This window comes from Myotis brandtii, unplaced genomic scaffold (assembly GCF_000412655.1).
Source record: "Myotis brandtii unplaced genomic scaffold, ASM41265v1 scaffold483, whole genome shotgun sequence".
NCBI lineage: Eukaryota > Metazoa > Chordata > Mammalia > Chiroptera > Vespertilionidae > Myotis > Myotis brandtii.
This window is the reverse complement of record NW_005368456.1, coordinates 476,850-503,835: the sequence shown is the minus strand read 5'-3', so window position 1 is coordinate 503,835 and position 26,986 is coordinate 476,850. Positions and strand designations below refer to the sequence as shown.

At 37.8% G+C, this 26,986-nt stretch overlaps 1 protein-coding gene across 8 annotated transcripts in view; it reads left to right on the top strand.

The window, feature by feature from the left end:
- LPP (LIM domain containing preferred translocation partner in lipoma) overlaps nt 1-26,986 on the top strand; it is a 698,664-nt gene that overhangs the window by 280,429 nt on the left and 391,249 nt on the right. The gene's annotated exons all lie outside the window — the stretch shown is intronic.

The window sequence follows — 26,986 nt, the reverse complement described above, 5'->3', positions numbered from 1 at the left end:
TCAGATCCTTGCTTTCCATTACCTTGAGTAATTCATGCCATTCCCTTCTGGCCTGTAGAGTTTCTGATGAGAAATCAGGTGTCAGCTTTATGGGACCTCCTTTGTAGGTAACAGTTTGCTTTTCTCTTGCTGCCTTTAAGATTCTCTCTTTGTCTTTAATTTTTGGCATTTTAATTATGATGTGTCTGGGTGTGTGTCTGTTTGGGTTCATCTTAATTGGGGTTCTCTGTGCCTCCTGAACTTATGTGACTTTTTTCCTTACCAGATTAAGGAAGTTTTCTGCCATTATTTCTTTAAACATGTTCTCTATCCCTTTCTCCCTTTCTGCATCTTCTGGCACACCTGCTATTCGAATATTGTTATGTTTCACATTGTCCCACAGCTCTCTTAAGCTGTCCTCCTGCTTTTTAATTGTTGTTTGTTTGTTTTTGGTTCTCTGATTGAGTGATTTTTTTCAACCCTGTCTTCTAATTCACTGTTTCGATCCTCAGCTTTCCCTAATCTGCTGTGTATTACTTCCAATGTGTTCTTTATTTGTGTTATGTCATTCTTTATCTCAGACTGTTCTTTTTTCATAGTTACTATATCTTTTATCATATTGTTGAGCATGTTTGTAAAATATATTTTTATTGATTTCAGAGAGGAAAGAAAAGAAAGACAGAGATAGAAACATCAATGATGAGAGGGAATCATTGACTGGCTTCCTCCTGCACGCCCCCCACTGAGGACTGAGCCTGTAACCCAGGCATGTGCCCTTGACTGAAATTGAACCCGGGACTCTTCAGTCTGCAGGCCAACACTCTATCTACTAAGCCAAACTGGCTAGGGCCTGTTGAGCACTTTTAACATCATTATTCTGAACTCTGTTTCAGATAAAGTTCTTATCTCTGCTTCATTTATCTCTTTTTCTGGAGAATTCACTAGTTCTTTCACTTGGGGGTTGTTTCTTATTTCCTCATTGTGGTTATCTGTTTGGCTTTGTGTCTATGTTTTAGGTAGATCCTCTATACCAGTGGTCGGCAAAACATGGCTCGCGAGCCATATGCGGCTCTTTGGCCCCTTGAGTGTGGCTCTTACACAAAATACCACTTGCGGGCACACACGTACAGTGCGATTGAAACTTCGTGGCCTATGCGCAGAAGTCGGTTTTCGGCCTGGGGGAGTCTACTTTGAAGAAATGGCATTAGAAGAAGTAGGGGGTAGACATATAGAGAGGATGAACGAAAGGAGATAGACGAAACAAGTATACAAGACGAGTGTGGATGGGAGAGTTGGAAGGGGTCAACCTGAGCGAACGTACCTCAATCAGATTGAGGACGTTTTTAGCAAAGGCCAGTTTAGGATTACCCTAATTAAGTTAATAACAACGTACCTACCTATATAGTTTAAGTTGAAAAAATTTGGCTCTGTTGACAAATGAGTTTGCCGACCACTGCTCTATACCTCTCAATCTCTAGTGCAGGATAATGTTAAAGACTGTTTCTGACTAATTGGCTCAGGCTAAGACTCAAAACCACCAGAGACCGCCTCTGTCTGCAGACTAATAGGATTCAGACTTGAATTGCCCCTCTCTGCCCCTCAGCAATCATACTCAGGTGTGGCAGGAGTTTTTTCAACAGGGTGGGGCAGTCACAAAACCACCAGAGACCGCCTCTGTCTGCAGACTAATAAGATTCAGACTTGAATTGCCCCTCTCGGCCCCTCAGCAATCATACTCAGGGTGGGGCAGTCGCTTCTGCCTGGAGTCTAATTGTTTCTTTTAATCTCTTAAGTGGCCTCAGGGCAAGGTGTTTTCCAATAGGGTGTGTCCATTGTCTTCCTCCCAGGCAAGGCAGATGTCTATGTGGGAAAGATGTCCTCCACTGTGTGAGGGGATGACTCAGCCCAGGAAATTTGGGGTGTCTGCCTTCTGAGCTCTATCCCCCCGAGTCCCTAGTCCTGGGTTTTGCTCTCACAGCTCCAGTCCACTTCACCCTCCCTCTGCCAGAGCACAAGGTGGGTGACTCCACAGGGAATTTTTATGCATTGGTCCTTTAAGAGGGGGCCCAAACTTTCAGCTGGTACTCTGGGGCAGAGAGCACCCCGGTGCTTTTCACAGCTCGATGTTATGTGGGTAACCTCCTCAGTTTGGTGCTCTCTGCTGGGGAGCCAAGCTTTGGGATTAGATCCCAGAGGTCTCAGTGGAACCCCCCATCCCCCAGCTGAGAAATCTCTCTGGTACTTCAGTTGCCATCTGTGGGTGCCCCACCAGCCCTTTTGCACATCCACCCCTCCTATCAGTCTCTGTGGTCTCCACCTTTAGTCCTTGGGTATCAGGGTTCTCTCCTGTGAGTTTTCCATTGATTACTCAGGAAGCCTTTCCATATTTCATTTGTAATTCCAGCTTGTTCCTGGGAGCATGTCCGTGTTGCATCCTCCTACTCTGCCACAATTTTCAATCTCCTTAATTACCTTATAAGATATTTTGAGGATCAGATATAATAGTGAGTGTGAAATATTTTATAAACCACCCTAGCCTGTTGGCTCAGTTGGTTGAAGCATTGTCCCATACACCAAAAAGGTTGCTGGTTCAATCCCCAGTTAGGGCACATATCTAGGTTGCAGTTTGATCCCTGGTTGGGGCACTTATGGGAGGCAATTGATTAATGTTTCTCTCTTACATCAATGTTTCTCTTTATCTCTCCCTTCTTCTCTCTCTAAAAAACATATCCATATTCTCAGGTGAGGATAGAAAAAAAAATCTAATGCAACCATTTATTTACTAGATAAGACTAGTTAATTCACTAATATTTTCTAAAAGTTACAGGCCCTTGTAATGCTGTAAATAACAAGTCAAAATTGTTGAATACAGGTAGGGGTTATTACCCCAGTTTTGGAGGCTCAGAATGGTCAGGTTGCTTGTTCAGTATTACAGAACTGTAAGTGGCAAAGCTGAGCCTTGATCCTGTGGGTTCCTTCCATGGTTGCCACAGTTCTGTGTCACTGATGTGTTTTGGCTGACTTTTTTAGAAGTGGCAATGATAGAATTAGTATGTGTAACAAAGTAGATAAGATATTTTAGAACAAAAAGTAGTTTATGTATTGTTGAGAAAATCTCTTTCATCTGCCAGCTTAATTAATTGCTGAAGTGAATTGATTGATAAGATGGTGGATTCCTCATCTTTATCTGACTTCAGAAACTGTGAATAATGCAATATTGTGTGGTGAACTGCTCTTTGGTCTTCTTTATTTTTAAATCATATTAGAGGCCTGGTGCACAAATTCGTACATGGGTGGGGTCCCTTGGCTGGCTGGCAATCAGGGCTGGATTGGGGCTGTCTCGCCCAGTCCTGATCAGGGCTGATCAGGGCCAGCAGGCCAGGGAGAGGGACCGTGGGAGATTGGCCGGCCATGGGAGGTTGTCTGTGGGAGTGCACTGACCACCAGAGGGCAGCTCCTGCATTGAGCGTCTGTCCCCTGGTGGTCAGTGAGTGTCACAGTGACCGGTTGACCAGTCGAGCGGTTGACTGGTTGTAATGGTTGTTTAGGCTTTTATATATGTAGATAATGTGCAATACTGTTGTTGCCTAATATTTTAAATCTGATCAAGTTCAATTTTTTGAGAATAAAAATAAATATAGAACCACAATAAGGTATCTCCACACACCTATTAGAACAGGAAAAAAAATCATAAAACACGCTTCGAGAGGATATGGAGAAACTGGATCACTCATACATTGCGGCAGGAATGTGTAAAATGGGATAACCATTCTGAAAAACTCTTTGGTAGTTTTTTACCAAAATAAACATGTACTAAGCATATGATTTAGCAGTTATACTTCTGGACCTTTAATCCAGAGATATGAAATGTTATGTTCACACATGAACCTGTACGTGAATGTTCATAGCAACTTTTTTATAATGGCAAAATATTAGAAAAAAAATCCAAATGACCTTCAATGGGTAAATGTTTAAACAAATTCTGGTACATCCATATAATGGAATATTACTATTCATCAATAAAAATGAATGAATTATTAATGCATGCAACAGCCTGGTTTGACTTCATGGGCTTATGCTTAATAAAAAGAATAAGTCAATCTAAAGGTTACATATACTGTATGATTCCATTTATAAGACATTCTTGAAATGACAAAACTCTAGAGAGGGAGAACAGATTAGTGGTTGCTAGGGGACAGGAATGGGGAATGGAGAGGGATAGGGAGTGGGTGTTCAAACCAAGAAAAAGCCACAGGGAGCCTTTTTGTGGTGGTGGAACAGTTCTCTATCTTGGTTGTAGTGTTAGCTACATGAATCTATACATGAAATAAAATTGCAAAGAACTATAAACACCCTCAAATGAATGCAGGTTAAAAATGAAAACCAAACAAGGGCTAGTTATCAGTAATATAGCAATGTCAGTTTTCTGGCCTTGATATTGTGTTATATCTCTATCAGATGTTGCTATTGGGAGAAGCTGAGTGAGCAGTACATGGGAGTCTTTGTACTATTTTTACAATTTCCGGTTAGTCTGTATTTTAAAATAAAAAGTTGAATAATAATAAGATCAATACATCATATAGATTTCCTAATGATTTCTTCTCTGTCCCAACATGCCATCTTGCATGCACACCAAATTTCCTACACTATACTTTGAAGATCACTATTTTTTTTAAAAAAATATTTTATTGTTTAAAGTATTACAAATAATAGTACATATGTCTCCTTTTTTTCCCCATTGACCTTCCTCTGGCCTCCTCTACCCCCGGCACATGGCACATGCCCTCACCCCCACCCCCACCCCTGCCAACCCTCCCCAGCCTTCCTGCTGTAGTTTGACAGTCTGTTCTGTTTGATGCTTCTTTGCCTCTGTGTCTATTTTTGTTCATCACTTTATAATGTTCTGAAGATCACTATTAATGTATGATTTATACCAGCAATTTACAAAGCTGGCCACTCATCAGAAAAATTAGGGGAACATTCATTTAAAAAAGAAAAACAACAACAACAATTTCTAGGGTTCCTCTTTGTTGTACAGAATCAGAATCAGGACATGGCCCTGGGAACCTGCACTAAAATAAAAGTCCCATATCATTCTCATTGATGATTAACAAAGGCTCAGGAACCATTTGTTTATTTCAATAACTCCAGCATCCAGTGTTTTAATGCCCTAGAACCTTCTTCTCCAAGTTCTATGGGTACACACTCTCTGCTTAGTTATTAACTATGCTTTGAAAGTCTTATACATCTTTTATCCTATAAACAATGTAGAGATTCAGGGACTGAAATCATCCTTCATGTTGCTATGCTTTTCCTCTGTGCTTTCATCATAAACACCAGTTTTCTGTGCATGTTGTCCCAAGGAATTTTAATTAGCATCCAAAAGCAGAAGTAGATGTGTGTGCTTTTTAAAGATTATTCTAGAATGCCTCTGCATTTTAGAGCACTTGCTATTGTGTAACTTCAGGTAGCGATGCCTGAAATCTCAGCTGATTTTGGGTCATGGCAGGCCTATGTAAATCATCTATAAATGGATTCATTATGGATATTATAAAAATAAATCTGACACCTGAGCCTTTGGGCAAATATACCATATAAAGAAATCATACCCTGGAACAATGGTTGACCTTAGGAGCTGCAAAAGAAAAAAAAATCATGGTATTATATTTTTATCATCCTTCCTTAAATTTTCTGTAGTCAGAAACTGGACAGCTGAGCACAGCACCCGGCACAGGTCCCTGAGACGTGACACCTCCAGCCTCCTAGCACTTTGACATTCCAGCATTCTCTCTTATTATCCGTTCTTTACATTGTTCTGTATGTTGCTGTTTCTAAACAGAAATGACAGCCTGCTAGTCAAGTTAGAAATATAATAGCCACCATGCCCTATAAAGTCCCATTCTGTAAATTAGGTGCCATAAAAGAAAATGAAGTAAGTGATGTGGGAGGAATTGGGAAAAGCTGCACAGAGGAGGAGACATCTGAGCTGAGTTTGGAGAATGAATTAGTGTTAGCCAGGCAGGAAAGGGCGGTGGACACCATGACATACCAAGCAAAGGAAACAGCATGTGCAAAAGTAGGGAAAGGTGCCTGTTCTGACCCTTGTCATTTTGGCAGCCCTTTGTTGATGTCCTTAGGCAACTGGACTCCTGGGAGTAGCTTTGCAATGTGAGCTGAGTAACTTCACCATGAGTGGAATCAAACATCCAGTTTACTCTGAAAGATAGCTCTAGAATAGCTCCAGGAAGTTGGGTAGCTACATGGAGGAAGCACCAAAAAGCAAGCACATACCAATCTATCCCACCAGTGGCAAGCAGCACCTTCTGGGTGGTGGTCCTGGCCAGAAGGAGCATGCCTTTCCCCCGCAAGCATCTATAATGCTTGAAATGAAATGTTTCTGTATATGCAGATGCTAAGACAAAAACAGAAGCTCAAAAAAGCAATTCTCCCAAAACTAGGTCAAAGCAGCCTTCTTACCTAATCAAACACACCCCCTTAAGAATGTGAGATGTGAGCCAACTGGAAATTTTTGTTTGTTGGTTCTGTTTTGCTTTCTTAACTTCTCTCCAGTTTGGGGTGATCCTGAGAAACAGGAAGCAATGAAAGAAGGACTTTATTATGAAACAAAGATGTGTGTGTGTGTGAGAATAGATTTCAAAGCACTTTCCCACATAATATCTAATTTAATCGCCACAATATCCTGTAACATTACAGTTCCTACATTATTATAGTTCCTAGAGACAAATAAAAAATATGACATTTAGGTGACCTGAGGTGAGGCTTATAAATATAGAAGTCACATTTGAACAAATTTTAATGTTTTTCCTTAAGTGAATATAGAATATAGAATAATCCCTGAATATTAATTATTGACATTACTATTATTAAAACAGTTTTTCTGGCAGAACATTGTTGTAAGGTTATGATTAACTTTTTAATGAATTTATTCATTTATTTCATCTGAAGTCCACTCTGCTTTACTGTTAACCTAAATTTTCAGCAACGCTATAAAAGACCCATATCCTCACCCTAAGTCTGCAGAGAATATAATCCAGAGTGAAACAACCAGCACAGGGCAAAGCTGGGATTTGCACTTTGGCCTCCTAACTCCATATCTGGCGCTTTTCCTCAGTACTACACTGCATGTCATGTTAATGCTATTATTATTTTTTTTATTAAAAGAAGACATAATTCTCACTACTATTTTCCCCAATCATTACCATTCAGAAGTATTTAAAAATTGACTTTCTCCAAGTGACATGTGAAAATTACTTAGAATAATCTATATATGATGTGTATGGGATGGTGGACTAACATATAAGATAGCCAAAGTAACCTCTAGAAGTCATTACCAAGAAGACATTGTTTCAGAAAGCTTTGGAATAACCATTTGAAGTAGCCATTAATCCAGGTGAATTATGCCATCTTCCTTAAACTTGATTTATTGACATTAAGATGAAATTAAAAGACATTTTATAAAAAATATTTATATTGATTTCATAGAGGAAGGGAGAGGGAGAGAAAGATAGAAACATCAATGATGAGAGATAATCATTTATTGGCTGCTGCCTGCACACCCCACACTGGGTATCGAGCCCAAAACCCAGGCATGTGCTCTCACCAGGAATCGAATCGTGACCTCCTGGTTCATAGGTTGACGCTCAGCCACTGAGCCATGCCGGCCGGGCAAAATGACATTTAAATTGGCCGGTAATTTTCTTATTGAACTGTTCATTTTTGTAATAATAACTTAGTTTTATTAAGTGTTTCTTTCATAAAAATTATGTACTGGGGAAGAAATCTCTGAGTTATATAAAGTCTATCTAGAAATATCATTTGAGGTGACCTTGAAATGTCATATGTGCCCACTCATTGTAGCCCTGGTAGATTGATTTTACTTTTCCATATCTCACCCTCTGCCTTTACTTCCTCTACTAGGACCAATTCAGATACATGCAAATGCCCTTTTTATTGAACAGGGCTCTATAATAAATAGGACAAGAGTAAAAATACATGCTACCCTTTAAATAGTTTATATTTCATTTAGAAAGGTGACATGTGAAAATGACCAGTTAACTAACAATATAAAGCTATAAATTGTTTGTGAAGCGACTCTATTTTTAACTCATCAGAGGATTCAGAACAGAGTTTATATGGGGCCAGGACAAGGTTGATAGGATAAAAGAGAGAAGATTCCAGGGACTCGGTGGTTAAGCATGTAGACTCTATCTAACAATGAGATAGATCTGGGTTCAAGTTTGGATTTTACCTCTTATTCTCTAGGAACTTGGACTAACTTGGTTAAGTAGCTACTTTAGCTCTCTCAACTTGTTCTTATGCCAAAATAGAGATACATGTACCTCAGAGGTGTTTTTAAAGTTGAGTGGATAAATTGGCACAGTATCTGGCACATAATAACGTCTAAACCAGGGGTGGGCAAACTTTTTGACTCGAGGGCCACAATGGGTTCTTAAACTGGACTGGAGGGCCAGAACAAAAGCATGGATGGAGTGTTTGTGTGAACTAATATAAATTCAAAGTAAACATCATTACATAAAAGGGTACGGTCTTTTTTTTTTTTTTTGGTTTTATTTGTTTTAAATGGGCCGGATCCGGCCCGCGGGCCGTAGTTTGCCCAGGGCTGGTCTAAACCATTGGAAGCTGCCATTATTCTGTTGCTATTATTAACACTAAAGAGTGGACAATAGCTCAGGGAATCAAAATCCATAGTTTTTTCATCCATAGGTTTTAAATCAAAATTGTTCAAATATAACTCATGCTGGCCATTTTTGAAAACAACCTTAGTTTTATCCTTTTTTGTTTTATGGTAGCATTTTACTAATTGACACTTTAGGATTGAGTTGTCTTACATTTGTCCCTGCTAGAATTATGATGTGTTGATATATCCTTTTTTGAGTTTGCATAACGATGCCTTTCTCACAAGGACACTTCACATAAACTATATCAATGAGGAAAAAATAAAACATTCACGTTTATAGTTTCTCTATACGAAGGAGCATTTTTATTACTTAATTATTACAGATAATGTTAATGAACATTATGTAGAGCAAACTGTATAGAGGAAACTAGTGATTTTTATTAATTTAAAAATATTTTATTTTCCAAAGTATCAAATATGGCAGAGGAATTTTAGAGATGTTATTAATTATACCTTCGCAGGAAAATAATTAAATTAGGAATTTCATCTGGGGTCCCATTCATCTCCGGGCTTCATACTTGGGATTTAGCCAGTTTCCTGAAATTGTGTTTAAACTTGGTCCATATGTATGTCTTTTAGAGGGAAAGGGCCTATATGTCATCAAACCCTCAAATAGATGCTTAATTCACTCATTAAGAAAGATAGCATCCCCTGCATAAGAGGTCACCAATCTCCCAAGACAGTTATATTAATGCTGCTTAAATAAAGCCAGTTTTTTATTTTCTTGTCACCAAATTTAAGAGGCAATTTCTGAAGAGATAACTGGGTATTTGGTAGTGATGGTAGTTAGGGTTCTAATAATTACATAAGAAAATATAATGCACATACAATGTATATTGTGTATAGTCTATTGTATCATTATATGTGATTTTGATACACCTTCATATATATTTGCGCATCTTCTCTGGAGAAGAGTGAAAACATACTATCAACCCTCGCCAGTGTATATGCAAGGTGAGATGGATACAGTGTAGATTCTTTCCTTTAAGGGGGTCGAGCTATGCCGGATCTCACCCCATTTGATAGTTGAGCAGATGGAGTCTTGGTGATGAGATGACTTAGATGGGTCTACAGGGAGAAAGTACTTAAGAGGAGATTCTCGAGTTCTTTATACTGCACCATGCTTTCTGTTGCTTAGAATATAACAATCCCTGATATATTTTTTACTTATTTATCTTATATGTGAATTTAAAATGTCATATTTGTTCTGCTTCCATTATTGCAGTTTTGAATGATGATTCATCAGTGCAGTGGCCTATTTTAGTGGACCACAATAGCTTGGATAGAAAGGAAAAAAAAATTCAACATACTCAGGAATGGAAAGCAGCCATCTTTTTATAGCTAAAATTGCAAACATCTGGCAATTACTCTGTTCTACCTCCCTTCAAAAAAGAAGAATCATCTCTCCAACTGGAGCCTGCCGCTGTGTTTAATAAGGCAAGCCTCAGGAGCAATAGGTTTTGATTCAAGGAGGCCATTGCCTAACCCAGTTGGCCAGAGTCTCTTTGGAAAGTACACCATTTAATGCTCCCCATATGCTACTGTGTTATATAATGGTAATAATACTAATATGGCAGTTAATGGCTGTAGAAAAATTCCCTTTTGTTTTTCTGTCCGACCTTATTGGCGGCTTTAATATTGTGAAAGTTAACTCTTCATATGATGCTTGCCTCTCTCCATCCTCTGAAGCTTTTGGTACTCCTGGACAAAAGGTTCAACTACATCAATGCCATTAATAATTACCTATTTGATTTTATTGGAAACTAATCTTTTAACATGTTGAAGGAACACATCAATTTCTTTTTAAAGCCTGGTCATGGTTTTGTAGTCAACAAGCAGTCCACCCTGGTTATGATCCCTTAGTACTCCACCCTTGTTTTTTTTATTGTGTTAATTGTTTGTGAAACTATTTCTTCCTTCACTGGCAAAAGTCAACTCTGATGGCAGGGGAAGTGAGAATGGCTGGTGGTTTGCAATAAGGGCTGAGAGGCAGAACTTCTGCATTTTTCTCTTGGGGCCAATGCCAGCTTTCACTCTGGCCTTGACCAATGCATTTACCTTTCTATTCCCCATTTACCTTTCTCTTCCTCTAGGCCACTGATGGGTACACATGGACCTTTGTTTTCCCAGGTTCTGCCAACCTGTAACCACTGTCCCCATTGGTTGTAAGGTCTTGGTCAATAATCATCAATAATTAGGAAGGAATGTAAAAGATGTAGTAGAAAGTGAAAAAAACAGCAACAACAACAAAAAAAAACCAAGATTCATTGGCATGGTGATCTTAAAAACAACCTGGTGTACTAAATATAGGCTGTTTTCTAGTGTTAGCATGTTATGGTACTTGGAAATTATAGACATTCTATGAACTTATTTCACAGCCCCCCCCCTTTTTTTTGGTAGAAGTGTGTTCAGTACCAAAGCCATAGCTTTTGTCTCGGTGTAAAATTTCACTACGTAGTCTCTCCTGTCAGTCTTTCCCAAGTCCCAGTGAATTTTGCAAACATCTCATAACCTCAATGCAGTTTTGGAAGAGGTGAGATTATGACTAGTTTTCTGGTTAAAAAGGAAAAAAAAAAGAATAAGAATATCTAAAACCTAAAATGCATATCTTACTCAATAGAGCAGAGCCAGGTAGAATAATAGTTTTTAGTGATTTCAAAATTTGTGTTCCCCCCTTTTTCTCTGTCTGCATCCAGGGCATTATTGATAATCCTGGGCTTTCTTCCTCATGAGCATACCTTAGAACTTGGGCTCATTTAGTAGAACCAGTGTTCTATCTTATTTGCTTATTTCTTTGATGACCTGCTAAAGTGGAGAAGGTTATGCCAATGTCTCTTATCACATTTTCCTTTTACTTTAGGTCAGTGATGGCGAACCTATGACACGCGTGTCAGAGGTGACACGCGAACTCATTTTTTTGGTTGATTTTTCTTTGTTAAATGGCATTTAAATATATAAAATAAATATCAAAAATATAAGTCTTTGTTTTACTATGGTTGCAAATATCAAAAAATTTCTATATGTGACACGGCACCAGAGTTAAGTTAGGGTTTTTCAAAATGCTGACACGCCGAGCTCAAAAGTTTCGCCATCACTGCTTTAGGTCTTAAAGTCTACCAACTTTCTAGAATATAACCATAATTCCCAGGGAGCTTAAAATAAAACCTCAAGATTTGGGCCTCACCCTCAGATTAGACCAGAATGGCAGAATGACCAGAATGACCGGTGGCTATGATGTTCACTGCAACAGCCAACCAGCCTGATCTGGACACCAATGCACTCCTCCGCTGCCTCCCTACCGCCGCCCAGCCCAATGGGCCCCCATAAGGGTGGGCCAGCTGCACCCCACCCATGCACGAATTCATGTACTGGGTCTCTAGTTCTAATATAATTGTTCTGAGATGGGCACCATTGTTTTTTAAACACTTCCCAAGTTTTGTAACTACTGAGGTAGGCCAATCTCTCACCTGATACCTGAGTTCATACCATCTCTCACAAGGTTGTGTCAAGCTTTTCTTTACTATTTCTAGTGCAGGAAACTGAAACTGCCCTTTCTATCTTTGGATAACTTTGATTTTTTGGGGGGAAAGTTTGTCTTTATTATGATTTGACATCTTCTTAAAATATGGGCATGTCTCTTAGTCTTATAAATTTATAATCTCTAGCCTTGAAATTTAGTTGTAAGCATCTGCCCTCCAAAAAGGGAAAAGAAGAAACAACACAACACAAACACTGTAATTATGTGATCATATTTCCATACTTGGGACCCAGTCCTCATTGAATGGGAGCGCTGCCTTCACCACTTTTGAGTTATAAACTCTGGGAAAGGAGTGGTAGAGAGCAAGCAGACAGATAAAACAGGCATTTACTCTAGTGAGGCAACATCAGAGTTACCTTGTCAACTACATAATTTGGCCTTAAAAGCAGCAACCCTGTGCTGGTCACCATTAAATTCACATTGCTTAATATGATTGAAGCATGGAGGAAGCATTCAATAAATATTTATTGAAAAAATAGTAATTATGAAGCCTATTAAAGTGGCTCAGTTTAAATTTAATAGTAAAAAAACTGATAGTTTTACATGTAATGATACTTAGCAAAACATATTGGGAAAAGGTTCCTTTGACTCAAGGAGTCAAGCTTAAAATATGTAGGCACAATTTAATAAAAGGTATGAGGGTTCTCTATTTATACAACACCAACAAAACCAAAGTAACAACCCTCAAGTTTGCTGGTGGGACATAGGATGTAGTAACCATCCCCTTGGTTCAGGTATGTACTTGTAGACGATCTTAAGTGTGCTTTCACTTGAATATATGGTTGAGATGGGGGTATGTTTTATTTGTAGGGTTACTCATGTCCCTTTTGGATTAAAAGGTAATTTCCCCATACTTAGGCAACACCTGCTGCTCCCCAACTCTACCTTTGGTCCTGGTTCTGCCCTTGCAGATTGCAGAGAACAAGTCCTCTCCCTGCGTGAGGCCTTTTTGCCTCACAAGAAGCTCCTCACCCGGGTCGCCTTCTCTCCTTCAATCTGAACTGTTCCATTGCAGGGTTCTTAAGACTTTTAATTATTTTATTCAGTCTGTCCTGGAAAGCCTCATTTTTAAGGCCTAGAGCTGAACATAAGGCCATTACTGAGTGCACATAAAGAATGGCACACTTCTCTAAGAGAATTTCTTTTCCTGAACAAAGGTGTAAGTACCAAGAATTGCCTTTCCAATGTCAGAACAGATTATCACATTCACTTATAGGACTGTTCTAGATAGTATTATAATGGCTGACTTCAAAAAAATAATCTATGTCATTTTGAAAATACCTTTTTCCCCTTTACTATAAGTGGAAAAGAATACAGTCTTGGGGGTTGTAAGATCAATAAATGAATTTTAGAGCTTTTCTGTGATTAGATTAAGTAGCTAAACCAAATTTATAGTTGCATAACTAAATTGGAGTTCTTGGAACCCAAGCAAGTCTAAATTTTGAAGAAACAAATGAGAAACACTAGAGTTCAGAATGAGTAATTGTGAAGTCAAACCTTACATTATTAAAAAATCAGAATCACTTATGTGGTTATTTTTTGCAATAGCTTTTCCTGGCTTATCTTGTTCATAAGTCTAAGTTGTTTTATAGCTATTTAATTTTAACTTAATTTAATTTAATTCTAAGTAAGGATAATGTGCTACTTTCCCTCTGACTATACTGGTGATTTGTAATTTGGATGTTGCACTTACCTGCCACCACTACCTGGTTGTAAATTGCTTAGAGCAGTGGTTCTCAACCTTGGCTACACATTAGAATCACCTGGGAATCTTTTTAAAATCCTGATTTCTGGGCCTCATCCTCCGGAAATTCTGTTTCTTTGTTACTAATGTTGTGGCCCCACCCCATAACAGAGAAAGAGGTTGAGGAAGGAGGCATCTTAGGACTTGTGCCGTTTTGGAGACTACGTCTAATGTGCAGCCAAGGTTGAGAACCACTAACTTAGATGATGGGTTAACTGGAAAAGTGAACACAATTCTTAAAGTGCAATATATGTAATTAAGGTGATGAAGTAGCAACAGTCATTCCACAATTATACTTGCCTTTGTGAGTTATTATTCCTTGAGTTTATTTAAAATGTAAAGAATACATAGTGTAATAAAGGTAGATTATTTGATACCCATAGACATCTGGAGAGGAAACACTGCAAGATCATCTCCTGGAACTTCTAAAAATCTTTCTGTGGCAATAAGAAAAGACTTTGGCACAATTCATAGCCCAGTAGATAAGGTCAATAAAATTAAAAAGACTTATTTTATACTATCACTGATCATTTTGAGCACTCTGACTCCACCCCTTTCCCAATTTATATTTTTTGTTTTTGTTATATAAATGTTATTTGTTTTTATTTTTTCCTTTTAGGTTTCTTGGATTTTAAATAGTTTTCTTGTTTCAAAGAACTATAGCCATAGTTCCCTTGAGGCATCATATTTTGCTAGTGGTGAATTGGTGGCATTCCTAAGCAGTCTATCTCATGCCGTTTCCTCTATATTTGATAATAGCCCAGATAAAAGTCAACCTGTATGAAAATATTCTCAATTCTAAACTGAACTTGTCATTGGGAACATTTCTTCTTATCTTCGAGAAGAGTGTCAGTACAAGGTTGAGGACGGAGGCATCTTAGGACTTGTGCCGTTTTGGAGACTACCAAGGAATTTTCCTTCTCTGGAACAGCTGCCAGGACACTTGCTGGTAGTAGACCAATGCATTCCTGGAAGAAGAGGAAGGAAAAAGCTAGAGTCACAGAGACTCTCTGGGCAAAAGCCTTGTAGTTTGAATCTGAGCATCATGCTTGAGGTGCTCCTCAAACATCCTGTTTTCAGAAATAAACCCAACCCTCCTAGCACCTGTTATTTCTTCCCCGACACAATATAAAGATATGATTCCTAGTTAATAGCTAGGATCTATCACAAAGTTTGACTTTTTGTTCTGAATACAGTTTCAGAAGTGTGCATGGGTATTTAACTGAAAGGGGAGAACAAAAGGACTTTTTTACCTTAGCTACACTGAAAAAGAGGTGGCAACCAATCAAAAAGGCAACGCCTATACATGGCATGAGCTAAATGAGGGATGTGGTCCAGCAGAATGGACTCTTCTCTCCTGCACACTCATGGTTCATGTACATCACCCAACCACCCTGGGTTGGTCTTCCCAATTGTAAAACAATGCGATTGAACAATATTATCTCTTCACTTCCTTCTTTCTCTAAAATTGTAGGAAAGTGTGATTCAGCCACAGGAATTGCATAAAATTGGTTACTCCTGAAAGGCATAGAGTAACATTGTCCCCATAGAATATCATGGGTTTAGTTAGGCTGTGAAATGGGCCAGAGTCTTTCCATTCTATATGCCTTTAGTGCATTTTCTGCCACCTCTATGTCCTCTCACCTCTTCCATTCTAGGCTAATATGCTCCCTACACCAGAACAAAATGTAAGTTCATGTTCTTCACTATATATAGTTCATGAGGAACCTAACATTTTATATGTTTCTACTATATGCCAGGTATGTCTTCTTTATTTGAAATTTGGCATTAATATTTTCAGTATTCAAATAATGAAATTGAGGGTCAGAAAGATAATAGATAAGTTGTGTGATATTTCATGGTTAATAAATAATGAATGTTTGATTTGAATCCAGCTGTCACTTAATCCAAATTTCATGATATTTATATGCTAATTTATATGCTATCTAACCATCTATCTAAGAGAGAGGTCTACATCTTTGAGAGTATGACAAAGTGGAACCTTGCCAGAAGGACTTCTATTTTTAATAGAAACCAGAGTCTTAAGCTGAAAGCATGACATTCTAATGATAAACATTTAGATATCAATTAGGGGAAGTATCTGGGGTCATGGTGTCTTGGTTACTTGCAGTAGATTATATATGCACATGGCCTTCTGGTAAGAAGAGTGTCACAATGAAAGTTCTTCCAACCTAACTTTGTGGTGAGGAGGAGAGTAAAATAAATACATGTGTGAATGGCAGGCTAACTATTTGAATCTTCCAGGTAGTATAAGGGATGACATAGTGGCTAGAGATCCAAAATTTTTGTTACTTTCTTCCATTTACTCATCTTTAAATTTATAGTTTGTTTTGAGAGCATCAAACCTTTAAAAAGGAATTGCTACTATATATTTTTCCTTTTTCTGAAATGTGTGTGTGTGTGTGTGTGTGTGTTGGGGGGGTTGGAGCCTAAAGGGATGAGAAAAAGAGCTTAATTTGAACTTTCATTTTTATTTATTTGTGCAGCAAACATCCATTGAGCATCTAGAGCATTTAGGTGTTCAGCCAAGATCTGTGTAGAATTAGAAATAATCAAGCTGTGAACCTTACTTTGGCTGTGCTCTTCAGAAAAAGGAGGGGAGACTGGAGGACTCTGGCTAAGGAGCTACATAAAAGTTTTCTTGTATCCTTGTCCTTATTCAAGCTAGAGACGCACCCAGAACATTTTTTTGTTTTGGTATTTACCTGTGAAATAAAAAAATAAACAATATTATAAATACTAGTAAGGAGGTGGCATGGAACCTTGATCTGTATTTTAACATGAATCTTGGCTGCTCTAATGATGGTTACAGTTGATCCATCATGACCACCATTAAAAAGAATATGGGAAATACTCAGACCCTTGTAAAATAAAAAAAATAAATTTGGAAATCTTGGTCTAACGGTTGTGAGAGAGTTAAGAAAGTCCATCGTTTTGTAACAAGGCCCAACGATTTTGTATAAGCCATGTCAGGATGTTGTCTGCACACTGTCCGTCTTTGCTGATCATAGTAATAGGGTCATAAGAGAAAGAGAAGTATTAGAGTGTCTCTTAGCAACCAACCCCTGGAGAAAGAGAAAATTACTCAAACCTGGCCATCAAGCCAGGGAAGTAGAAATAAAAAATATTCTGAAAGTGTTCAGGGACATGAGTGTTTTTTTTATTTTTTATTTTTTTATAGCTCCTATAGACTGATTTGTGTTTCCCTTGCGGAGGGGGGGAGGGGGAGAGAGAGAGAGAGAGAGAGAGAGAGAGAGAGAGAGAGAGAGAGAAGAGAGAGAGAGAGAAAGGTTAGAGCCAGGGACCAAAGAATCCTTGTTTTCTAAAACAGGAACTTGGTAGTCCAAAGTATAAGAGGATGTGGGGGGAGGGAGGTGGTGTCACATAACTGTGCCCAGTACTTTCAACTGAAGTCCAGATTGCTCTCCCAGGGAACAGGAATGTGAAATCCAGAGCTGGTATTATTAGTATCATAAACTTGCTTTTACCCACCCTGCTTGTTAACTGTTTAGCATTTGGCTATTAATATTTATCACTACAAGGGAATTGAAACAACCATCAAAAACATCCCCAAAATGAAAGTCCAGGACCAGATGGCTTCACTAGTGAATTCTAGCAAACATCCAAAGAAGATTTGGTATTTAGCCTTTTCGAACTCTTCCAAGCATTAGAAGAATAGATAATACTTGCTAACATATTTTATGAGGCCAACATAACCCTGATACAAAAACTTGGCAAGGATAACACTAAAGAAGAAAACTACAGACCGGTATCTGTGATGAATTCAGATACAAAAATCCTAAACAAGATACTTAAAAATCAAATACAATAATATACTAGTATTAAAAAATTATATATCACAATCAAATGAGGTTCATTCCAGGGGCACAAGGGTGGTTCAACACACACAACTGATCAATGTAATACAACATATTAACAAAGCAAATGATAAAAATCATGTGATATAATCAATAGATGCCGAAAAAGGGCATTTGATAAGATACAACATCTGTTTATGATTAAAAAACTCAATAAAATGGGTATAATATTTATCACTACAGACTTTGGTCCCAAGTAGTGGCTTTCAAACTTTTTTGACACAAATTTCAGTAAGAAATAAATTTTTCATTGGTAAAGTTCCATATACACACGGACAGCCATATTCACACACACACACACACACACACACACACACACACACACACACACGAAAGAAACTTTTACTTAACAGTATATTCTCTTACTTTACATGATGTACAATGATGTTTTCTATTTTATCTCAGTTTTAGTAATTAATTTTGGAGATCCAGTACATTGATTTTATTACCCATTAATGAGTTTCTTTCCATAGTTTGGAAAACACTAGTCTAGGGTCAGCATTTACATTCCACTTTAATTTTATTAAAATGATTCCAAGCGGCAAGATCAGTCATGGTGAAAAGCCCTTGGCCAGCATCATGATGTTCAGAATAATGGCTACTTAAGTGAAATATTTTCTTGTCATCTATCAAGTAGATAAATTCTAAAATATTGACTTCAAATTTAGGAATAAACCTGAGGCAATTCCTCTTGGCCTGTCAGCAGTTTAAAAAGGTGCCCAAGAGTGGCCAAGGAGCACTGGGCTAGACTCAGGAGACTTGCTTCCACCTGGACACATCCTTTTCTCACTTGGAGCCCCTGGCTTAGTAATGGGATTAATTTAGATAATGTCATAACTTCCTTCTGACTATAATATCTTGACATTTACAGCTGGAAGGGACCCCAGAAATCACCCAGTTTAGTCCCTTTATTTATAAGATTTAGTTCTAGAAAAAGAACTTCCCTATTTCCTTTAAGGCTCTGCATTAGGAAGAATGTTGAGGGAAGAAGACTTGACTGTGAGTGGTGAACACACAATACAATATACAGATAGTTGATGTATTATAGAATTGTACACCTGAAACCTATATACTTTTATTAACCAATGTCACCCCAATAAATTCAATAAAAAATAAAAGTTTACCCCGCATATTGAATCCTAGGTCCTCATTTCAGATATCTCACTTTGGTATAGAAGTAAAGACATGTATATCCGAAGTTATTTCAAAATAATATCCAATTTGTTAAACACTACAGTTAGAGCAGAATTAACACAAAAATGCAGAAGCAGCATTCTATAATGTGACTGGGAAGATAAAGGCTGAAAGCTATACCAGCTTAGGAGAAGGAAGCTTTGGGCTGGACTCTGAGGGAAGCAAGAGGTTCATCCAATGGAGAGGTTGATGATGTCTGGACATCCAAGGTAGACAAAACTTTCTCAGTAGTGGAAGAATGGAGTCTTAATTGCCTCCTCTGACTTGGGTTTTCTGATCTCACTGAATTCATATGCTTGACTTTTTTCCTTTCTGAAGTTTTTTATATTTTATGAGTTTTCTTTTCCTTCCCAACTAACATGACCCTTAATAATAATCTATTTCCCACTGCCTAGTGATAAGGTGAAGTTTGATGAAATAATACCTGTACAGTACTCCCTGCTGCTAGGAGACACATGCTTCTATAAATACAAGGTATTATTCCAAATCAGAAATAAGTAAATAAGGAAACACAAATGAATACCCATGATATCTTCATAACAAAAGTGCTTGGATATTTTTTCTTTATTTTTCCTTTAAGAAGGACTAATTTAGTTTGACCTTTTAGTAGTTTATAAACCATAGAAATATTTTGAATTATTGGAAATATTGGAAATAATGTTATCAGTGATGCCATTTTTTGATCAAGACTGATTTGGTTATTAAGTCAGTTAAGGAAAATTAATGCAAAAACCAGAGTGATTTTGAGAGGTTTGTGTTTGTAATTTTGCTTCCATTTTGGGCCTTGCCTTGAGTAGACTCCGGGCTGTCCCACATCTTCCTCATCCATCCAATTCTCTAAAGCCTTCCTATTGGCATTATGAGACAGAAAGATGTAGTGCTCTCTTGAAGTTCATTTACTGACTTGCTTTCACTCCATAGGCCTCTTCTAGAACAGTGATCCCACAGATTGTACTCCCAGTACTTCCTCTGTCTCAAACCTAATATTAGCAATGATAAAAGTAAATATAATTCCTTAATATTACATGGTATTTTATGTTCATAGTACACATTCACAGTTATTTCATTGGACCCTCAGAACTCTTTTTTGATAGGTAAATGGCAGGGTTACTAGTCCCATTTTTTAAGATGACTAAGCTGAAGTATCTTTAAAGGTGAGTGACACTGATGTCACCTAGTGTTACTCACCTTTAAAGTCTGGCTGCCAAGACCTAAATAATAGGGCTCCTGACCCCTGACCCAAGGGAGATCAGGTGGATCATGGGAGTTCACTGCTCATGTACCATTCAGACGATCTGTTTGAATACTTTTCATTTTAGATGAAGAAACTGAGGCTGAAAGGCATGGAGTTACTAGTATTTCAGGGCTTAGTACACAGAAGCAGACGTCGATTCTCTATCTCATGTGTTTAACATAGTATCTCACAGATTTAACACTCCCAGATCCCCTGTTCTGACCATAGTATTGTACAGTGCAGGTATTTCATAAATAACTCCTGTGGATTTTTGATATCTTCTATGCATTATTAATGTTCTTTTAAGCACACATTAACTTAGGACCCAATATTTGTCCAGTACTATTAATTGCCTAAGGAAAAACAATAAAAAAATAAGATCTGGCTCAAAGTGTTTTTATTTTTATGTCAAAAATAATAAACCAATTAGAAAATAATCCAGACTTTAAGTTCAGTAGGAATTTTGAGTAATAATGTTTATTTTTAGGTCTGGATAGTCAAAAATTCCTGGGTTCTGAAGGCTGGATAGGTACAAATTCGCTAAGGGGTGAATGATGGGATGGTGGGTGATAAGCAGACAGTGTTGGGGTGGGGTGGTTCCCCAGGAATCGAGACATGTGACTATGATGGGAGCATGGGATGAGGTTCATAGTCCACAAGTCTCCTAGGTATACAAGGAGTGACCAAAGAAGAGGAAAAGGTAAGGACCCTGCCACCCTTTCAGGAAGCCTGGAGCCCAGATCCATACTGTGAGTTATGGATGTAGTCTTGGAATTAGCAACCACATCTCATTCAGCCATTTATATAGCTGCTCACATGATAATGATTAGAAATTAAGATGATGCTCTGTGAGTAACCTTCCAAAATAGCACTTGATGCTGCTGATGAAGGAGACTTCGGCATGTTTCTTCTTCTGTAGGCGTTAGGCCTAACTAGGGGCATATGAGAGCTCCTGTCCCAAAGTGTCTGCATTTGAGTGACATGCTAGGTAATGCTTGGCTGTCATCTGGGGAGTGCTTGTGTGTCCTTCAGAAGGAAAGTTCCTGCTCTTAGAAAGATTTGTTACACACTTGAAATTTTCTAATATATTTCAATTATACAGTCCTTAGATATTTGTGTGTGTTTGAACTTAGGTAAATATGAAAATTTCCATACATTTAATCTTGTGCACAATCTATTTTATAAGAACAAGAAAACAAATTCATTTAAAAAATATACCCACAATCTTGTCACCGTAACACATCAACCCAATTTTCTATGTATAATTAGTCTTCAGCAATATGCATCTATAGTTTTGATGTGTAACCTTAATTTTGTGTTTTTAAAATTTATTGTGATAGAATAAGAATTTTCCCATCATATTTAGTAATGGCATTATAGTTCATGGAGTAGATGTCCCAGAATTTATTTAACTATTACCATATTGCTGGTCAGATGGGTAACTTCCGGTGTGTTTCTGGTAGAGAGCATAGTGAAGTTCTTCACGGGAATAGCTTTTTGAGGAGATAGTATGTTGAAGAAATTGGAATGTTTATTACCAGCTTATTACTAGTACTTGCCAAATATCTTTTTAATTAAATTTCAGACTTCACTAATTACAACAGCTGCAGTGAAGTACTTGGAGGTCACACTTCTTGAATTTAAATAGGCAATGGAAGCAAGTCAACTGCAATGAGGGAGAAGTAGTCCAATTAGAATATTAAAATATTCTTTGGGGCTGGATTGTATAGTTTTGTTACAGTCAGGGCAGCAGAGCATGGTGATGGATTATACCTGAGCTAGCCGACGGAGATCAGTTGGCGTACATGATCAGGGTCATGGCTGTGCAACTGAGGGGAGCTGATTCTCTTCTTTTGAAGAGTAATGGAAATCTCTGATCTCAGACTAACTGTGGTGATAATAATAGTGAGAATAACAGTAACAGTTTCTGAGTATTAATTATATCTCAGATACTATTTCAATAATTATATGTATATATCTCTTAATTAAATTTTCTTGTATACAAATTTAATTAATTCTCATAATTTGTGAAATAGTGCTATTATTTGTTTCCATTTGATGGATGAGGAAACTGAGGCAAAGAGAAGAAAAATAAGTTGCTCTGAGCCATATAGTTATTAAATAGTATAATTAGGCTTTGAACACAGGCAATCTGGTCCCAGAGCTTGAATATATAGCCACTGCACTATGCTGTCAGGTTGTGAGGTGATGAAGCTATGAAGGCAGATGTGGCTTGCTGTTAGAGTAGTATTAAAATTCCTCAGGCTGTTAGTCCTATTTGATTAACCCCAAGGTTCCTAGAACTTTCTGAAACTACAGAACAGAACTCATCTCTTAGCCCTAATATCAATGTCAGTATAACCTACAAACAATGCAAAGAGATTTAGCCACAAGAGTAGCAGAGGTCAAGCCATTTATTGTAGCTATTGCCTTTTTCATTTAGTTCTTTGATTCTTAGGGAAGATGAATCTGGAACATAGTATAGATGCCTAATACATGCCTATTAACTTAAGGTTTGAAGGAAGTAATGAATGGATGAATAAATCACTTAATGCACATGTCTATTTCCTGGAGCTCTAATCTGGACCTCAGAACCTTGGTTCAGCTGTAAATAGCCCTGAGTATGTATGGTGGTTTTGCTAAAACAAAATCTTGTGAAGGATTAAAAGATAACTCTGCAGACTGTGAAAGGATGCTGTTAACTAGTTTCAAAATGCATTAGTTTGATTTATTGTTGTCTTTTTCTGATAAAGAAAGGGAGTAGTCTCCCCTAATGATTAGTGATTAAATCACTGGCTGCCTTTTCTATTTTGGTAGTTGTGGTAATTGATGTTTCCTGGAAATTTTCCCTAGTTCTATTAATACTATCAAAGGGGGTTACAGCCTTGACTCACTCCAGGAAGTCAACCAGCATTTGCTTCCTCAATCTCACCAAACAGTCCCAATGTACAAAATCAACGACTTCTGCAAATGAGTTATTTTATAGCTCTCAAGAAAGTTCTAGATAATACAGCTTTTGTGGTTCTGTCTGTACTTCCTGCCACCATGGTGAATAAAATAAAAGTTCATGTTTTGCTTCTTGATATTCTTGAAATCACTGACCAATTAGGTCACCAGTGTGGGCTCTCTGTTTTGAGAACTCCCACCTGCTGTCTAGGGCACTGGCACACATCTTTGCAGTTTCCCCTGGGGATGGTGCTGTAGCAGTCAGGTAACTGGGGTTCATGAACTCCAGTGAGGTCTATACTTCTTAGTAGTGTACACTTGGCTTTATGTTTCTGTATTCATTCATTTTTTTCACTTTTAAACTTACACATTCATTCCTTCAATGCCTAATTCCACATGTCTTGAGCAACTCCATGTATTAGACACAATCTTAGGCACTGAAGGTACAGTACAGACAGGGTACTGGCTCTTAGAAAGCTTCCAGTCTGTTTACTTTGACTGTATTATTAAATTACCCACCCTGAAGGGAAACAAACTCAGAGAATACATAGCCCTTTGGCTTTACCTAAGGGAATCAAACCCAACTGACATTTGTAATGTTGTGAAGAATTAAATTATTCATGTTAATTCAGTAATTTTTTTTGCATGGAATTCATCTCATATGCTCCCTCCCTCTCCCCCACTCACCATGCCCATGTACACATAAACATTGATATGGAACTTAACCCTGCACTTTTTGTGGCACTTAAATTTTTCTATCTTGGATTATAAATTCTTTGGGTAGAACCAGTGTATGTCTTATTTCTGGATCAGGGGTGTCTCCCTTTGATGTGCCCTTCCCCCACTTCTTCTGGTCTCCTAACACGTTGCCAGATAAATAGTAGCTGTTTAGTATGTTCAGTCAGTGGTAGCTGTGTAATCTTAGACAATTTAGTAAACTTCTCTGAGACTCAGTGCTCTCTTCTGTAAAAAAGCAGGTAATAATTCCTACTTCCTAGATTATTGTGAAGGTTAGGTATTATATTGAAATTCTTTTCATAGTGTCTGGTACTTAGTAAGCATTTACTGAATGTTATCATTAATAAATGATTTTACTGATGCTCATGAAGCGGTAGCATTTCCTTCTAGGATTTTCTCAGAGTTCGTTGTTATTGATAGAGAAGAGACATGCAGTCTAGGATTTCACATCAGCCTTCTTTCTACAGGAAACTAGATGTAAATATGCTGTTTCAGTTGTTTACATGTCATATTCTTGTGTGATTGCTGACTAAACATTAAGTACAGTTATGATGTTACCGTTTCCCGCTCGATGTCAATTCATGGTATTGTTAAGTCTCTGAATTTCCCTTATCCTTATTGCTTACACCAATTTCACCAAAGGTTCTGTTAACCAGTGTCATTATCACCAGGTCCTTGGCCATTTGTTCTTTCTTTATCCTTGATATCCTCTCACCTCCCCATCCCATCTTTTGCTGGCAGAGAAAATGTGCAAAGAAGGGCAATAGAATGACTAAAAATTGCTGTGATGAAAAAATTGTAACATAATGAAAAACACAACTGCATATATACTTCCCTCCATACATACATATATGAATATGTGCACATATGTTTATATATCAGGCTTTTGGTTTGACATATTTTTGTGTACTAACAATACGTACTTTTCAAAATGTGCTCATGCTTCCACTGTAATTGAATTCTTACACACCAACCTTGTCCAGTTGTTACACCAGAGATTATGGTCTCCATTTGTTCTAGAGCAAGGACTGAATCCCAAGACAGACATGAACTTTCAACATGATGTATATCAGAATATATCAGAAGATAATTTAGAAGCATGCATATAGGTTGAAGTTGAACATTCACTTCTTTTTAATGTTGCTTATGTTCCTAATAAAACTACAACGAAGCTTCTTTTGTCATTCTTTAGGCACCTTCACACTCTTCTTCATATTTTTATCACAGTTGCTCTGTGCTCTGATAACTGGTCCCTGAAAGGTACAGTGTGAGAATTGAATGGATGGTCTCAGATCTCCTTGATCCACTGCAATACTATTACAGTTTCTAATTGCATATGAGTGTGCTTATTTGATCACGGCCTTTCTCCCATATTCAACTATTAACGCCATGGAGCACAATGGTATCTTATGGGTCTATGCACAATATGTGGAAGGCAATTAGTGAATGATTCCTTAATGAATGGATGAATAAATGATTAAGTGAGATAGACACAAACATCTAAATCCAGAATGTCAGTGCTAGACGGAGCCTTTTAGTATTTGCATTCCACTTAATGAAATATTACTAAAAATCTCTATTCCAACCAGATGCTTTGGAGTTTCATCAAGAAACAAGACATCATTTTCATAATCAAAACCTAATAATTTAATGAGAGGGCACTTAAAATATGTGAAATGAATTATAACAGACCACTGGGCAAAGCTTTTTGGGAACGGAAGAGAGATAGATATTACTTCTGATCAGGGATATTAGGCAAAGCTTCCTAGAGCTGTATTGCATCTGGATCTTGGAGAGTAGATTTTTTCTTTAATGGGAATGATCTTAGGAAATAACCATATATTTAGTGAATGGGTAATGGGCATGAATCACTGGGTCATAATGGAAAGACAGTGGGAGTTGCGAGCACTGATGTCAGGGCTCAGAGTGACTGTGTGAAATTAAATGTGTCTCTTGTTTCTTCTCCTTTCCCACTAATTATTGTGTTTCTTTACCCTGTCTCTGAACTATCCATGCTGCCACTCTCCCTTACTCTTCTATCTCTCTGTCTTTCTGGCCAGAATCTGATGCTTAGATAGTGAATAGTTCGTTGCAAAACCTGACATTGTTCATATATTAATGTGATGGATGGGGAGCCTTGGCAGCACCGTGCTGTCTGTAATCTGTTGCATGAGGCCAAGGGAGGTGCTTCCTGAAGTAGGTTTCTTTTGCTTTTCTTGTTCAGATTGATATGTGGCCATGACTTCAATTCATGCTTTCACTGTGGGGAATTTTCTAAACTTAAGAATCAAGTTCTGTGTATGCATTTTTATATAACCCCCCTTTTACGGAAACTGTTCTGCCAACCTGCCTCTTCTTTTTTACTGTTTTGTCCTGAGAATGTGAATTGGTTTTACAAAGCAGTAGAGCTCCTAGGTAACCCAGAGGAGCTCTGATTGGCTCTCAGGGTGTCCTTGCTCAAGAACATATAGAAAGGGTTTATGTGTCTATTTGTAAGACCATTTTGGAGAATACAAAAAGCATTCTAAGAAATTAAATTTTTTTTTTCTGTTTCAAAGGCAGGATAGAGGCAGATGGACAAGGCAATGTGATCTGTCCTCTCCAAACTTGAAGTTGATTTTCATTACGTGAACTTCATTGTCCATGCTTTTATGACTGACTCACATACATACAAAGGAACCCATAGTATTTGCTATGAGGAGAAAAGGCAATTTCTATAACTCGGCTCCACTTAATGTTTCATTCATTTGCCAGTATCCTAACAATCTATAATAATAAAAGCGTAATATGCTAATTAGACTGTACATCCTTCTGGACAACCTCTGGATGAAGCCAGGGCTGCGAGGGAAGCCCGGGTCCTGGGTTCTGGATGGAAGCCGGTGCTGGCAGCTGGGGGAAGGAAGGTCTGCTTTTGCATGAATTTTGTGCACTGGACCTCTATTCTGTGTATATATATATATATATATATATATATATATATATACACTCATTTTAC